Source organism: Heterodontus francisci, chromosome 24, assembly GCF_036365525.1.
Source record: "Heterodontus francisci isolate sHetFra1 chromosome 24, sHetFra1.hap1, whole genome shotgun sequence".
NCBI lineage: Eukaryota > Metazoa > Chordata > Chondrichthyes > Heterodontiformes > Heterodontidae > Heterodontus > Heterodontus francisci.
Genome location: NC_090394.1, coordinates 71,217,899 through 71,235,723, shown reverse-complemented (window position 1 = coordinate 71,235,723; position 17,825 = coordinate 71,217,899). Strand labels below are relative to the sequence as shown.

The following is a 17,825-nucleotide window of genomic DNA, read 5'->3' as shown; positions in this document are numbered from 1 at the left end:
GCAGGTCTAGAATTTCAAATTTGCTAGTCAAACTTCAGTAATTACTATGGAAACAATGTGATCCAGGTCAACTCCAGTGGAGTACCGAGGGAGTGCTGCGCTGCTGCCTTTTGGATGAGACTTTAAACCGAGGCCCTGTCTGCCCTCTCAGATGGGCGTAGTCCCATGGCAACAGTAGGAGAGTTTACCCTGGGTGTCTTTGCCAATATTTACCTCTCATGCAACATAGATTATCTGGCCATTATATAAGTGCCATTTGTGAGAGCTTGCTGTGCACAAATTGGCTGAGACATTTCCTACATTACAACAGTGACTACACTTCAAAAGTACTTCATTGGCTGTAAAGTGCTTTGGGATGTAATGAAGTTGTGAAAGGTGCTATATAAATGTAAGATCTCTCTTCTTTTAATCACAAGTGTCTTTAGTACACGAAGCAGAAATGCAAAACAGCAGCATGAAAATATTCAGGGAGCCAAGCCTTCAGGAACGATAGCCACACCCAGTCCAGTTCTCTTGGAAATAGCATTGCTGAGTTAGCACGTGACATTTCCAATCGGAGTAAAGACCTATAAAATGTTGAAACAGTCTAAAAGCACAAAGCAAACTAATTTAAAGCTTCCTTTGTGATGAGGTTGATATTACCAACACATTCCCAGGTTTACTCAGATATTTCTTTTGCCCTCAGTTCCGAATAGTTCCCACAACTTCACACTCTGCGAATCACAGTGTGGCCTTACACACAGTATGTTTTGAACAAACTCCATTGTTAGTGCTCTTTACCTTTTGGGTGTGTCACAAGGCTTCTTGTGATCTCCTAGACTTGGGAGTGTAATAAAAGTTGAGATTTAGGCTATAAACTATGGGACAGGTTTAGTGAAATGAAATGAACTGAAACTGTCGTCGACAATACAGCCAATTACAGTAGGGTGAAGATAGTGGCGGAGGGGCGGGGGGAAATGGCGGTTTAGTGGTAATGTCACTTGACCAGTAATTCAGAGGCCCAGGCTAAAGCCCTGGGGACACTAGTTCAAATCTCAATGGCAGCTGGTAAGAATTTAAATTCAATTAATTAATTAATTAAAAAATCTGGAATTGAAAGCTAGTTTCATGGCACCATTACTGAGATTACCGATTGTTGTAAAATCCCCATCTGGTTCATGTCCTTTAGGGAAGGAAATTTGCCATCCTTGCCTGGTCTTGCCTACATGGGAATCCAAACCCACAGCAATGTCTTAATTGCCCTCTGAAATGGCCTAGCAAACCACACAGTTGTCAGGGGCAATTAGGGATGGGCAACTAATGCTGACCTTGCCAGTGACACCCACATCCCATGAAAGATTTTTTTTTAAAAAAAGGAACTGGAACTTCGTAGGCACAGCCCTGTTACAAAGTACATGACTCGATAATTTTCTCAGTAAGACTAGATATTTATAATATTATCTGTTTGTGGGAGCTTGCCATGCACAATTTAGCTGCAGCATTTCCTAAATGACAACAGTGACTAAGAACTACTTCATTGGCTGTAATGTGCATTGGGACATTCTGAGACCGTGAAAAGCGCTATGGAAATGCAACTTCTTTCATTTTCGACCTGGATTAACTTATACACTAAGTTCCATTGGAACCAGAGTTTGGATCTTCCCAGCCCCGCTTCGAAGAGGTTTCACTGGACCCAGAGAGAGCAGCGGACATGCTCCAATGTGACAGGTGATATATTGATGTAATACTTCATCCACCACGTACATTGTCATTTTGGTGTCAGCCAAGGGTCAGTCACCAACTCTCTTCCCTCTGGGTCAGAAGGTCATATGAACATGTATGAACATATGAATTAGGAGCAGAAGTTGGCCATTCGGCCCCTCTAGGCTGCTCCACCATTCAATAAGATCATGGCTGATCTGTTTGTGTCTCGAATTCCACACTCCCATCTACCCCCGATAATCTTTGGTTCCCTTGCCTAACTACCCTGCTTTAAAATTACTTAATAACCCCATCTCCACCACCTACTGAAGCAGAGAGTTCCAAAGTCGCACAACCCTCAGGAGAAAAAAAATTTCTCCTCATCTCGGCCCTAAAAGGGCGACCCCCTAATTTTAAAACATTGCCCCCTGGTTCTGGACTCCCCCACAAGAGGAAACATCCTCTGCACATACACCCTGTCAAGACCGTTCAGGATCTTATAAACTTCAATCAAGTCTCCCCTCACTCTTCTAAACTCCAGTGAAAACAAGCCCAGTCTGTCCAACTTTTCCTCATAAGACAACCTGCTCATTCCAGGTATCAAGCTAGTAAACCTCTTCTGAATCGCCTCCAACGCATTCACATCCTTCCTTAAATAAGGAGACCAACGTGGGTTCAAGCCAATTAACTCCACACCCCAGACCACCTCAGCTACTCCTGCAACCCACTCTTACTGCCCACCTCATCATGGGCAATGTCACTGCAGAACCTACCAAGAACAACGAACTTACATTTATATAGCACCTTTCATGACCTCAGGATGTCCCAAAGCGGCACTGTTCTAAACCTCCATTAAGTTTAGAATCGTGATTCTGTCAGGTTGCGAACATATTTAAATGTATTGTTGGTCCAAGATCATTCGGTAAAGCTTCTGAATCTGCAATGTTCCTACAATTTTCCAATCCTTGTCAGCAGGGTGGACGTGGGTGGAGGGGACTGGCAGTGGGCACACTGTGCCCTGCCATTTGGTGCGTAGTCAGGGAATTGCAGCATATATATATATATATATATATATATATATATGGCTAGGTGAGGTGTTGACATCATGTGACATTGGGCAATTGGTATACATTTTGAAAACATTAAATGGCGCCTGAATTCACCTCTTCATTCCTGTCAGTTTAATACTGGTTATGATGTGGGGTATAAAATTGGGCAGAAACCCATTGTGCCTGATACCTGCCCTTTTTAAAATGCGTAATGCCTTTCTGTTGTGATGTCTGATCACAGAAGCCCCTGCTCAAATATGGGTTGGTGTATTAAAATGAGGCAGTAATGATAATGTAATGCCATATGGCTCAGCAATACTGAACACTACTTATGCCTGTACGCAACACATGTAATGTGTTTAAAAATTTAAGTGGACAAATTAAAAATTTAACTGCGATGTAATGCCCTCCACTTGCCTGGATGGGTGCAGCTCCAACAACACTCAAGAAGCTCATCAGCCAGGATGAAACAGGCCACTTGACCGGCACCCCATCCACCATCTTAAACATTCACTCCCTCCAACATCAACGCACAGTGTGTACCAATTACAACACGCACTGCAGTAACTCATCAAGGCTCCTCCAACTGCACCTTCCAAACCCATCCTCTCTACCACCTAGAAGGAGAAGGGCTACACCACCACTTGCAAGTTCCCCTCCAAGCCTCAAACCATCCTGACTTGGAACTATAATCGCTGTTCCTTCACAGTCACTGGGTCAAAATCCTGGAACTCCCTTCCCAACAGCACTGTTGGTGTACCTACACCCCAAAGACTGCAGCAGCTCAAGAACGCCACACACTACCACCTTCTCAGGGGCAATTAGGGATGGGCAACAAATGCTGGTCTAGCCAGCGACGCCCACAACCCATGACTGAATAATAAAAAATAAAACATTGAATGAAAGCAATACAGGGACATTTGGCCAACAGTTCCATTGCACTACGTTTATCAGAGGCATGTTCTCATTTAGGCAGTTGCCTTGCCCTTTAAGTTGCTGCAGTTGTTTAAATCTTATCGCAGCAGCTATTTCTGCCCGCCAACACAGACGACAGACTCAGAGGTAGAAATACCACCAGAAGCCCATGTGAAGAGTTAAATGATGGTAACCCAGGAAATGTCATGGGTTGGGTTCAGTCAGGCATTTATTCCACTCCCAGACTCTGAGAATCTGCCCTTTGGTTCCAGGGGATTTAATCTGATCTACTCCATCCCACACAATTGAGCTGCTAAATGTTTTTTTTTTTTTAAACTGGTGTGTGAGTGAAAGAACAAAGCAAAAACAATTTATTTTCAGTATTTCCTCAATTCATCAAGACATTACAGTGGTGTCACTGAGTCAATACAATTTAGTGTTGTGAAAAATGATTCTTGTGTGATGCTCAATTCATCAGATCAACTGCGCCCATTCCTATCACCCTACAACAGACGGAGATTATCTTAATGTCCCAAACAAAATGCTACATACTGCAGAGACTGGAAATCCAAAATAAAAACAGAAAATGCTGGAAATACTCAGCAGGTACAGCAGACAGACATCAACGCATATCAGGGCAATTTAATATTAGACTTGCAATGGCTTTTATGTCACTGACAGTTGAAAGTAAACGAATGAATAAATACCGGCTGGCTATGAAGAAGGCAAGAATCACAGGCATTGTTATTACACCATTGCTCATTAATTCCAGTATACTGGGATATGATGATGATACCAATTTAAAGATTTCGAACTGTGAGGAGGATAGTGATAAACTTCAAGAGGACATAGACAGGCTGGTGGAATGGGCAGACAAGTGGCGGATCAAAGATAATACGGAGAAGTGTGAAGTGATTCATTTTGGTAGGAAGAACCAGGAGAGGCAATATAAAATAAAGGGTACAATTCTAAAGTGAGTGTAGGAGCAGAGGATATATGTGCACAAATCACTGAAGGTGGCAAGGCAGATTGAGAAAGCGGTTAATAAAGAATACGAAATCCTGGGCTTTTTAAGTAGGGGCATAAAATTTAAAAGCAAGGAAGTTATGATAAACCTGCATAAAACTCTGTTTCGGCCTCAACTGGAGTATTGTGTCCAGTTCTGGACACCACACTTTAGGAAGGATATGAAGGCATTAGGGTGGGTGCAAAAAAGATTCACGAGGATGGTTCCAGGGATGAGGGAACATGGGAAATAGGAGGAGTAGGCCATTCAGCCCTTCGAGCCTGCTCCGCTATTCAACTAGATCATGGCTGATCTTCTACCTCAATGCCATTTTCCCACACTATCCCCATATCCCTTGATATCTCTAATATCTAGAAATCTATCCATCTCTGTCTTGAACATATTCAATGACTGAGCTTCCACAGCACTCTGAAATAGAGAATTCCAAAGGCTCACCGCCATCTGAGTGAAGAAATTCCTCTTCATCTCAATCCTAAATGGCCTACCTCTTATTCTGAGACGGTGACCTCTGGTCACCCCCCACCCCCTCTCCCCCCCGCCAGGGGCCACATCCTTCCTGCATCTACCCTGTCTTCAGTTACGTGGATAGATTGGAGAAGCTGGGCTATTCTCCTTGGAGACGAGGAGATTGGATAGAGATATTCAAAATCATGAGTGGTCTGGACAGTGTAGACGGGGAGAAACTATTCCTGTTGGTGGAAGGATGAAGAACGAGTGGAAACCAATTTTAGGTGATTGGCAAAAGAAGCAACGGCGACACAAGCAAAAACCCTTTCACGCAGCGAGTAGTTAGGATCTGCAATGCACTGCCTGAAGGTGTGGTGGAGGCTTTCAAAAGAGAATTGGGTTAATTATTTGAAGAGAAAACATTTGCAGGGCTATGGGGAAAAGGCAGGGGAGTGGGACTAGCCAAGTTGCTCTTGCAGGGAGCTAGCATAGACATGATGGGCCGAAAGGCCTCCTTCTGTGCTGTAACCATTCCATAAACCTCTAGGCCTGGCTTCATCTGTGGAGAGAAACAGAGTTAACATTTCAGGTTGACGACTTTTAAATCAGAACCTAGCGACCTGAAGAGTTAACGGTTTCTCTCTTCACAAATGCTGCCCAATTGGCTGAGTATTTCCAGCATTTGTTCTTGCTCACTTTTTGTGTCTGTTGTCTCCCTCATGCTGTGTCTGTGCCTCTCTATACTTTGGAAACTATATCTTGAGGGACTCTTGACATTCAAGGTTGAAACTTGTTTTTGGTATTACTGATTTCTATTTAAGCAACTTAATATATTTATCATGTATAGAAAATTCATGAACGATGTACTGTCTTGCATGATTGACCTGTAACACACTTCTTGCAACACATTCAGTGCCTATTATACTTCATCCTAGCCGAATAGATTATAACCAGCCCAAATTCATTCTAATTGTAGCAAGTTCATTCCGATCGTACCTGATCAGATCATTCTTTCCACGTGACTAAGACTCCCACTTTCACTAGAGCTACACCTGATCAACATTTATGCTGACCCATGACCTGCTGACTCAGAGGCAAGCGTGTCACAAACTGAGCCATGAGTAACATGAAGCAAAAGTAAATATTGACCATGAATCCCGCATCAATCTATACAACAGATTCTTCACAAACGTAGAACTGGGTTATATGGATTTAACAAACTCGAGGATCTTGGGCTTACGTCTCTTCAGCATATTTCAACACTTTAAAAAAAACTGCAAAAAAAAAAAATCCATGAGGCGCTCCTATCCAACCCATCTTATTACTGTCCAGGTATTCGTTTGAGAGCTCTGCATTCTAACTGCATTATCTGAATTTTTTTTTTATTTCCAAAATATACTTTATTCATAAAAATCTGTAAACATTACATTCCCAAACAGTTTAAAACAGCATCAAGTCAAAAAATACAAACAGTGCAAAGGTGATCAGTTTCCTTCTATACGATCATGAGTTGCCTCACAACCCTTCCATTTCATTGTCATGCCATATACATTTTTACATTTACAGCACACAAAATTTTCCCGATACAGTTCGAGGGGTTTCCCGTGGATCCAGCCCCTCAGTTCAGCTTGGTGGGGGGACCTTACATTGTGGTCTTTCCCCATTGAGCCTTTGCTGCGGCTGCCCCAAGCTTTAGTGCGTCCCTCAGCACGTAGTCCTGGACCTTGGAATGTGCCAGTCTGCAACATTCGGTGGTGGACAACTCTTTGCGCTGGAAGACCAGCAAGTTTCGGGCAGACCAAAGGGCGTCTTTCACCGAATTGATAGTCCTCCAGCAGCAGTTGATGTTTATCTCGGTGTGCGTCCCTGGGAACAGCCCGTAGAGCACAGACTCCTGTGTTACAGAGCTGCTTGGGATGAACCTCGACAAAAACCACTGCATCTCTTTCCACACCTGCTTTGCAAAGACACATTCCAGGAGGAGGTGGGCAACCGTCTCTTCCCCACCACAGCCACCGCGGGGGCATTGCGCGGAGGGGGCGAGACTTCGGGCGTGCAGGAAGATCTGACGGGGAGGGCCCTTCTCACCACCAGCCAAGCTACATCTTGGTGCTTGTTTGAAAGTTCTGGTGATGAGGCATTCCGCCAAATGACTTTGGCGGTCTGCTCGGGGAACCATCCGACATGATCCCCCGTCTCCTTTTTCCGTAGGGCCTTGAGGACATTCTGTGCAGACCACTGCCTGATGGACCGGTGGTCAAAAGGTGTTTTTAATCTGAATTTTAAGGGGATTTATTTCACAAGTGTCTTTTTAAAATAGGGAAGCCTGGGTTTGAAATCTTGAGTGGAAAAATTGAGTAAACTTTAAAGTGATGGCGACAATTAAAAAGTCCAAAAATTGATTGAGAAAAGTTCTGAAAACCTTTGGAGGGCCTCATTCCAACAATTTATCCCTCAACTAACAACTAAGACAGATTATCTGGTCAGTTATTACATTGCTGTTTCTGGGAGCTTGCTGTGTGCAAAGCATGTAAATTTTTTTTTAAATGCTCACTATTAAAGCTAATTTTAAAAACAGCCCTTTAGAACCAAGACATCAACACTTAAACATACAGCCAAATCTTCTTACATATTCCAGCCATGTCAAACCATCTAAGGTACTTGAATTAGTTCAGTATTATATTATATTTATTTTTATATTTTTTATATTTAGAGATACAGCACTGAAACAGGCCCTTCGGCCCACCGAGTCTGTGCCGACCATCAACCACCCATTTATACTAATCCTACACTAATTCCATATTCCTACCACATCCCCACCTGTCCCTATATTTCCCTACCACCTACCTATACTAGGGGCAATTTATAATGGCCAATTAACCTATCAACCTGCAAGTCTTTGGCATGTGGGAGGAAACCGGAGCACCCGGAGAAAACCCGGAGAAAATTCTGGTAGGAATTACCTGCCTCCTGTTAAACATTCTTGCTGTAGCATTGCTATATGCAAATACTCTTGATTCTGTAAGGAAGCCCCTTTATAGGACGATCAAGATATTTGCTTATCTCAGTTGCCTTGTTCAGACAGAGGACCTACACACAAAATATTAAATGTCTTTTTTTCAGATGCCGACAGACCCGTTGTGCACCACCTGAATTTAATTTCAGATTCCAGCATTAACACACAAATATTTTTTTTTTGTCTTGCAGTCTGCAACAATAAATGTTCAGAAAGTCAGACTTGATCAAATCTGCAGATGATACCAAAGTAAGATCAGGGCAGTGCAATCAAAGGAAGCAGCAATAAGAGGGAACAGCAAGATACACAAGTGAGCAAGAACAGTGGCAGACCACATTTAGTGTAGGAAGGTGCAAGGTACTGAAGAAAAGATGGTTGACCCGCATGAATGACACTGAAATAGCCAAGGCTAAAGCAGGAAGAGACGTTGGAATCTACGTAGACTCCACATTCAACAGGACCAACCCAATGTAGAGTCAATTAGCCAAACCAATCAAAAGCAATACAGCAAAAAAAAAAAAAATTTTTTTTACAGGAAGTCAGGCTCAAACTGCACAGGGTTCGATAGTGCTCGCGGTGCAGTCCAATGTCCCATTCTGGACACAGAGATATGGAGGAGACATTCAATTCTGCCTCAGCTCCTCCATGCCTTTGCTACCTCTAAACTTGACTATTGTAATGCTCTCTTGGTCAACCTCCCAACTTCCACCCTCCATTAACTACTTTTTTCCCCAGATTCCTCTACAGCCTCACCCCCTCCCTACCTCTGTAACCTCCACCAGCCCTACGATGCTCCAGGGCCTGTGCACTCCTTCAATTCTGGTCTCTTGCACTTCCCCAATTTTAAAAATCGCTCCACCTTTGGTGGCTGTACCTTCAGTTTCCTCGGCCCGGAGACCTGTAATTCCCGGCCTAAAACTCACCACTTCTCTTTCCTCCTTTAAGATGCACTTCAAACTTTCTTCTTGGACGAATCTTTTGGTCATCTGTTCTAATAGAATAGCTCAGTGTCAAATTATGTTTGATTAATGCTCCTGTGAGCTGCCTTGGGACTTCTTACTGCTTTAAAAAGACACTATATAAATGCAATTTGTTGTTGTTGGGGGTAGTGCAGAGAAAAGCCCCTGGGGTGGACCCCTAGCGTTGGAGATATGAGGGTATAATTCCTTCTAAGGTCCTGCTATAACTTTGGTGAAGATGAGGACAAACATCACGGGCTGCTGTATGTAATAAAATCAGAAAATGCTGGAAATACTCAGCAGGTCTGGCAGCATCTGCCAAAAGAGGAACAGAGTCAATGTTTCAGGTCAGTGACCCTTGATTAGAACTGGGAAAAGTTAGAAATGTAATTCGTTTTAAGCAAATGAAAGGGGGAGGGGAGGGAAGAACAACAAAAGGGAAGGTCGGTGATTGGACAGGAGAGATTAAATGACAAGGTTTTGTGGTGCAAGGCCAAAAGGAGTGGTAATGGGACAAGAAAAGAAACAAAAAAAGATGTGACTAGAGGTGTGAATAGCAGGATCCCGAGTAGCTGCCATCCCAAATCAAAAGGAAAATGAGAAGACGAATGAGAAAAAAAAACAAACCAAAGCAAAAAGGCTGTCAAGCACCCAGTCAAAAGACGAGGTGCTGTTCCTTGAGCTTGTGTTGTGCTCCATTAGAAGTGCAGCTGTTTTCCCCATTTCTCTTGGGGGTCACCAGCTGCAGCAGGACACTGGGAGAACGCCACAGAAATTCTACAGTCTGAATGATGGGAAACCGGCCTTTTCGGCCATCAAAATAAGACATTATTGTCAAACCACAGTACTTTATTTTCTCTTAGCACATTCTATTTTTAATTACATCACCTCACTTGCTGGTTCTTTCCCTTATCTGGGTCACAGGTACCACATCAATCAAGATAACCTTTTAAACACTGTTCTGGAGCGTGGAGATGCACGATAGATGACCTGACCTGCTAGCTCTCCAAGCCTCCAACTTTCCGTTTTGCCCTATAGGAAAGTTACTGCCCTTCACGGGGCCCTCTCACTTAGACAGGGGAACCAAATGCAACAAGTCACTCAACAGGAAATTGTGGCTACTGCCCACACATCTCACTGCCACGGCATCGCTCAAGACATTTCCTCAGTCTCTCCATGAGGGAAATTACGAGCCTGGCTCAGTAAGTAAGAAAGGTTGCCAGAATGACACTATTGCCACACATGGTTAGGGCACAGCAAGGGTCGAACCCTGGTGTGGGGCTCAGTTAATTAGTCTGAGCTACCAACAGTAAAAAGGGGAGGTGCCACTTGCATTGGCCTCAGTACCCTAATCTAAGAAGGCAGAGGGGAAAAAAAAAATAGTTTTCCCACAAACACCTGATCCCTATGCAGTGTCCTGTGGTACCCAGTGCGAATTGTGTGCATAAAAGCAGAGAATTCAGCTGGTCTGTGATGTTTCCTCGAACACAATAATCTACCAATGCTCATCGGCCACGTTCTTGACGCTAAGAAGGCCCACTTAGCAAAGCTCTCAGACAAGATATGGTGAGATCCATACCCCCAGCACAAGCAGGAGGGAAGCTTGGGGTAAGAAGGTGTGCATTTTGTAACCTTCTGAGTGTGAAGAGGTTTCAGGACATACACCGCACAGAAGGAATTAACTTTGACAGTGCGAGACTCTAAAGCCTGCTGGTCCTTGATGTTGTATTGGATGGAAAGTTGAGTTGTGTTGATCATGTATGTACTTTATTCATTATTTTTTATTTGCTCATGGGATCCGAGTGTCGCTGGCTAGGCCAGCACTTATTGCCCATCCCTAAATGCCCTTGAGAAGGTGGTGGTGAGCTGCCTTCTTGAGCCGCTGCAATCAGTTTGTGCCTGTTGTCACAGGGCTATTTAAAGTGAGTTTTTGAACATAACTTGCAGTCTTAAATAGCTGGATTGCTAACTTTGGATGCTGTGATGTGATACAGACTCTACTATTTTAAGAGTGGGTGGAGAGGTGGACGGTAGGTACTTTAATAGATTGTCTGGAGCCAGCTCTGAACGGAGAGCAACAAACTCATTCTTATTTAGGCCAAGTGCCTCAAACAGCTGACATTTCCCTTGGATAGTATCACTAGCAGGGCTGAGTTAAGCACAGATTGAAGAATTGCTGGAAAAAGCTGTAGTGACAAGATATAAAACAACAGACTTTCAGATGCCCAGTGATGTGATGCCATCCTAAATGAGTAAGTCAGTCTAAGCCCTGATACCCAGCTTCCTATTCTATTCACGCCCCCCACTTTCAGTCCTCCCCCCTCACCCCGCCCAAGTTATTCACATGGATCTTTGCTCTTTTAATTGAGCTCCATTTACACAATGAATACTGTGGTGCTGTGCTTATGTTACTGGACTAGTAATCCAGGGAATGAGTTTAAATCCCATCAGGCCCACAACAATTTGCATTTATATAGCACCTTTAAATGTAATAAAATGTCCCAAGGTGCTTCACAGGAACAAAATTTGTCACTGAGCCACAAAAGGAGATATTAGACCAGATAATCAAAAGTTTGGTCAAAGAGATAGGTTTTAAGGGGGCATCTTAAAAGGAGGAAAGCGAGGTGGAGAGGTTAATGGAGGGTATTCCAGAACCTGGGGCCTTGGCAGCTGAAGGCACGGTCACCAATGGTGGAGTGATTAAAATCAGGAATGCTCAATAGGCCAGAATTTGCAGAGAGCTGGGGGGGGGGGGGGGGGGGGGGGGGGTGGGGGGGGTGCTGTAGGGCTGAAGGAGATTAAAGCAATAGCCAGGGGGGAGGCCATGAAGCAATTTGAAAATAGGGATAAGAATTTATTTATTTTTTTAAATGGAGGTATTGCTTGATTGGGAGCCAGTGCAGAATAGTGAACACAGGAGTGATGGATGAACAGGACTTAGTGCGAGCGAGGACATGGGACAGCAGAGTTCTGAATAACCTCAAGTTTATGGAGCTTAAAATGTAGGAGGCTAGCCAGGAGCATATTGAAATCATCAAGTCTAGAGGTAATAAAGGCATGGATGAGAGTTTCAGCAGCAGATGAGCTGTGACAAGATCGAAGGTGGGCAATGTTAACGAGACAGAAATAGGCAGTCTCATTGATGGTATAGACGTGTGGCAGGAAGCTGATCTCAGGGTCAAATATAACAGAGATTGCAAACAGTCTGGTTTAGCCTTAGTCTGATGGCAGAGAGAGGGATGAAGTTAGTGGTGAGGGAACAGAGTTTGTGATGGGGACCAGAAGCAATGGCTTCAGTCTTCCCAGATAAGACAACTTTTTAAACAAAGTGGGAATTACAACATTTTGTGTCAATAATAGTGACCATGAAGCAAGTGGGTTGTCGTGAAAACCCTACCAGTTCACTAATTTCCTTTAAGGAAGGAAACCTGCTGTCCTTGCCCAGACTGGGCCTGTATGCGACTCTGTTCCCACACCAATGTGGTTGACTTCGAACTGGCCTAACAAGCCACACAGCTGTATCCAGGGCAATAAATATTGCACTTGCCATTGAGGCCACATCCCAAGAATGAAAAAAGTAACTGTTCAATTATGGCAAGTACGGCTGATTTTAGCCCCGTCTTCCCGGGGTGAAACCAGGTTGATGAACTGTTAAAAATGACCTCTCCGGTCCCACTGCCTTTTCGCAGGTTGTAGTTTTAACCCACATTTTTTGGCTGAGCAAGAAGGACACCTGACAAACAGCATCGGGGGGGGGGGGGGACTTGTTGTAATTTTCACCCAAGGCTTGAACAGGGCTGGATTGCTCCACTAGGTCCTACAAGGAAGTGCTGGGCCTCCTTTGCCCTGTAGATTTTCCACTATCCTTTGTGTGTGGAAAAAGTGCCAACTCACCAGACTGATGGGCTTTGGGTGGCCAAAAAGCCAGTTTTCAATCTTGAGTTTTATGATCTTCAAAAGATTAAAATGATTTGTAATATATACCCAATGGGGATATTCCCCCTGCCCCCCCACAATCTACTTTTTTTTTTGCAATGGCAAATGATTTATTTTGCCTGCTGATCTTAAAGGATCTAGATTACCTTTTTATCCTACAGCACATGACACACCCCAAAGACAGAGGAACACAGAATCATACAATGGTTACAGCACAGAAGGAGGCTACTCAGCCCATCGTGTCCATGCCAGCTCTTTGCAAGAGCAACTCACCCAGACTCACTCTCCTGCCTTTTCCTCGTAGCCCTGCAAATTTTCTCTCTTCAGGTAATTATCCAATTCTCTTTTGAAGGCCTTTATTGAATCTGCCTCCACCACACTCTCAGGCAGTGCATTCCAGTTCCTAACCACTTGCTGCATTAAAAAAAAGCTTAACCTCAAGTCGCAGCTCCTTCTTTTGCCAATCACCTTGAATCGGTGTCCACTGGTTCTGGATCCCCTTCAGCCAATTGGGAACAATTTCTCCCAATCTACTCTGTCCAGACCCCTCATGATTTTGAACACCTCCAACAAATCTCCTTTTAATCTTCAATTCTCCAAGGGGAGCAGCCCCAGCCTCGCTAACCAATCCACGTAACTGAAGTTCTTCAACCCTGCAACCATTTTCATGAATCTTTTCTGCACCCTCTCTAAAGATTTAGCAACATGATAGGAAAACATCCCACACGCTGGAATGTATAGCCTTGTTTATAGTGCATACTTCCAGCAAGCACAGTACAGATTTTCCAGTAACACTCGTCTGTTACTCTTTAACACGTCATGTCTTAAACTTATCTATTAGTTATACCTACCTCCATTTCAGTTCTACCCACTCTGTCTTCAAGGTAGGCAACACTGTGGCACTGTTCCCCATTGCAATATCTGCCTCATGGTTTAAAAGGGCTTCTTGCCCAATCATCCCCCCTCGAGTTACCAGCACTAGTGTCTTAGTCTCAAACATGTCCCAGTTCCCTGATGATGCCATGAGCTGCCTCCCATTGCGGTTATCCCAGGTTCTATCCACCCATTCAACACTTGCACATTCCAGACCTGCTGTTATTATACCACATATCAGTCTGTTACCCCCAGAACTCGACACCGCACCCCCTCCTCCAACCCAGAGCTCCCATAACCCTGTACTCCTCGTGCTACTGGCCAGTACCCTGAAACCCCAAGAAGCTCCCCCATCTCAAATTTTCATACCCTCACTACAGTTCTATTAAACTCACAACTTACCCCCACACCCCTGTTCTAGCTAATCCTGCTAAAACCCATGTCACTAAAGCACCTTCTAAACTCACCCTTACTGCTCTTACCTGCCTCGTACCAAACCGCAACAGCTTCCCTACTTTCTTCCTTATCTTAAAAAAGGATCTAGATAACATTGAGTACATAGGTAAACAAGCATATTCAAATCAAATCAAGGTCACTGACAATTTCCATACTGATAGGCACATCATGGAGTTTGACCCTAAAAGCACTGAAAACACTCACAAAACTGCCTAATAAAAATGCCATTTGCCTGACATGGGTAGATTACCCAACGCTGGACAAGGGAGGTGGCAACAGGGACGGAGATCTGTTAGGTCCCATGCCACTTCCCAAATTGGTGTTACTGGGTCAGCACTTGGTTTAGACACTAGCCCAGTATAATCAAGTTGAAAGGAGGCATTCCCATTCTCCTGCCTCAATTTCACACTTTTGGGTGCTCAGAGGAACCAGGGAGTTGGAACTTCCACTGGGATCCCCTGCCCACAGACAGGGTGGCCAAATCTAGCTGAATAAGTTCCTGGAGGATTCATCACATGATCACCTGCCTCCATTGGTCACCAGACACACCTATCCTCACCAGGCCTCTCCTTCCCATGGCCAATGGGAAAGCAAAAAGTCTCTTCATAGAATGCTTTGACCCTCCCCATCTCCAATATTTAACTAACTAATAAACAGTAATCTTGACAGAAAATGAAATTCAACAATTACTTTTTTTTCCCCCAGACCTTTTCCTTTTTATTCATTCTTGGGATGTGGTCATCGTTAGCAAGGCCAGCACTTTTATTGCCCATGCCCAATTGCCCTTGAGAAGGTGGTGGTGAGCTGCCTTCTTGATCCACTGCGGTCCTTGGGGTGTACGTACACCCACAGTGCTGTTAGGCAGGGAGTTCCAGGATTTTAACCCAGCAACAGTGAAAGAATCGCGATATAGTTCCAAGTCAGGATGGTATGTGGCTTGCAGGGCAACTTGCAGGTGCTGGTGTTCCCATGCATCTGCTGCACTTGTCCTTCTAGGTGGTAGAGGTCGCGGGTTAGGAAGGTGCTGTCGAAGGATCCTTGGTGTGTTGCTGCAGTGCATCTTGTAGATGGTACACACTGCTGCCACTGTGCGTCGGTGGTGGAGGGACTGAATGTTTGTAGATGGGGTGCCAATCAAGCGGGCTGCTTTGTCCTGGATGGTGTCGAGCTTCTTGAGTGTTGTTGGAGCTGCACCCATCCAGGCAAGTGGAGAGTATTCTATCACAGTCCTGACTTGTGCTTTGTAGATGGTGGGCAGGCTTTGGGGAGTCAGGAGGTGAGTTACTCGCCGCAGGATTCCCAGCCTCTGACCTGCTCTTGTAGGCCACAGTATTTATATGGCTACTCCAGTTCAGTTTCTGGTCAATGGTAACCCCCAGGATGTTGATAGTGGGGGAGTCAGCGATGGTAATGCCATTGAATGTCAAGGAGAGATGGTTAGATTCTCTCTTGTTGGAGATGGCCATGTCTGGCACTTGTGTGGCGCGAATGTTACTTGCCACTTATCAACCCAAGCCTGGATATTGTCCAGGTCTTGCTGCATTTCTACACGGACTGCTTCAGTATCTGAGGAGTCGCGAATGGTGCTGAACATTGTGCAATCATCAGCAAACATCCCCACTTCTGACCTTATGATTGAAAGAAGGTCATTGATGGAGCAGCTGAAGATGGTTGGGCCTAGGACACTACCCTGAGGAACTCCTGCAGTGATGTCCTGGAGCTGATATGATTGACCTCCAACAACCACAACCATCTTCCTCTGCGGTAGGTATGACTGCAACCAGTGGAGAGTTTTCCCTGATTCCCATTGACTCCAGTTTTGCTAGGGCTCCTTGATGCCACACTTGGTCAAAAGCTGCCTTGATGCCAAGGGCAGTCACTCTCGCCCCACCTCGAGTTCAGCTCTTTTGTACATGTTCAAACCACGGCTGTAATGAGGCCCGGAGCAGAGTGGCCCTGGTGGAACCCAAACTGAGCGTCACTGAGCAGGTTATAGCTGAGCAGGTGCCACTTGATAGCACGGTCGACGACACCTTCCATCACTTTACTGATGATCGAGCGTAGACTGATGGGGCGGTAATCTGCTGGGTTGGACTTGTCCTGCTTTTTGTGTACAGGACAATTAGAATCATGCAGCACAGGAGGCGACCATTCAGCCCCTCATACTTGTGCCGGCTCTAAGAAAAGCTATCCAATTAATCCTACTCATTCCCCATTAGACTGCAAATTTTTCCCTTTTCAACTGTATATCCAATTCCTTTTTGAAAGCTATTATTGAATCTACTTCCATCGCCCTGTCAGGACAGTGTGTTCCAGGTCAAAACAGCTCGCTGCATAAAACAAAATTCTTATTTCCCTCTGATTCTTTTACCAATTATCTTAAAATTGCGTCCTCTGGTTACTGGTCCTCCTGGAAACAGTTTCTCCTTATCTGCACTAATCAAAACCCCCAAAAGATTCTGAGCACTTCTATTAAATCTCCCCCTAAACCTTTTAAAAGGAAAACAACCCCAGACTTTCTCACAGGAGAAAAGTGAATAACGTATTAGAGCAGCTCTTGTGGGTTTAGTTTTTGGTTAAATGCACCATCAGCTTTAAGACTGTTCAGCAATTTTTAAGTACATCATGACTCAGCAGAACTTTCCGATTTACAAAACCTTTTCAAATGACATTTGTACAGATCTTTATCTCTGAGAAACTGATATTATTAAATTTAAAGCACTAGAGTGATAATATCTCTAATTTTTAAAAAGTAATGCAAATATCTGCATATGCATGAGGGAGGGATGAGAGAGCCAGAAGAAGATATAAACCCATATTTCTTATTTAGGCTGAGAGAAAAGGCTAAGTTCTATCTGCATGCTGCTCTTAATTCATGTGTAAATATTGCTGGAGTTTCAGATAGGGAGTAATATTAGTGAATTGACTGATCAGAAACTGAATGTACTCCCTGCTTGTTATGCTGGCTCCATTTTACAGCACACTGGTTACAATGTGATTGAGCAGAGCAAAACAAAAAGGTGAGCGTAACACAACACATGACTCCATTGGGACACATTACACAATGATTGACTAGTTTTCAGGTTCTTCATTGGAGACAAGATAGCTTTCCTCCCAACCTTCAACAGTAAGGCTAAACAGTCAAACATTAAGAGACTGTACGTTAAGGGGCCAGCCAGTGTCTTTACTGTTTATTTGAATGATATTAAAATAATAAATGAAACATGTTAACATTGAGATAAACAAAAAAGACACAGCAACACTTTTTGGTCCAAACGGCAATGGAAAGCTATGACGTATAGTCACTGTTGTAATGTCGGAAACAGGGCAGCCAATTTGTGCACAGCAAGATCCCACAAACAGCATTGCAATAACGACCAGACAATCTGTTTTTGGTGATGTTGGCTGAGGGATATTAGCTTCACAGCACTGGGGAGTACTCCCCCTATTTCCTTTGAATAACGTTA

The 17,825-nt window shown here is 44.1% G+C and overlaps 1 protein-coding gene across 5 annotated transcripts in view; it reads right to left on the bottom strand.

The window, feature by feature from the left end:
• Positions 1–17,825, bottom strand: part of LOC137383515 (arf-GAP with dual PH domain-containing protein 1-like) — a 135,258-nt gene that overhangs the window by 82,374 nt on the left and 35,059 nt on the right. Inside the window, exon 1 of one of the 5 annotated variants that reach the window (XM_068056548.1) lies at positions 14,385–14,405. The exons of 3 other annotated variants lie outside the window; for them this stretch is intronic. The gene's annotated coding sequence lies outside the window, so the exon portion shown is untranslated. Of the gene's footprint in view, positions 1–13,302; positions 13,442–14,384; positions 14,406–17,825 lie in introns of those variants that run through there. One more of the 5 variants, XM_068056547.1, reaches the window with a different exon arrangement.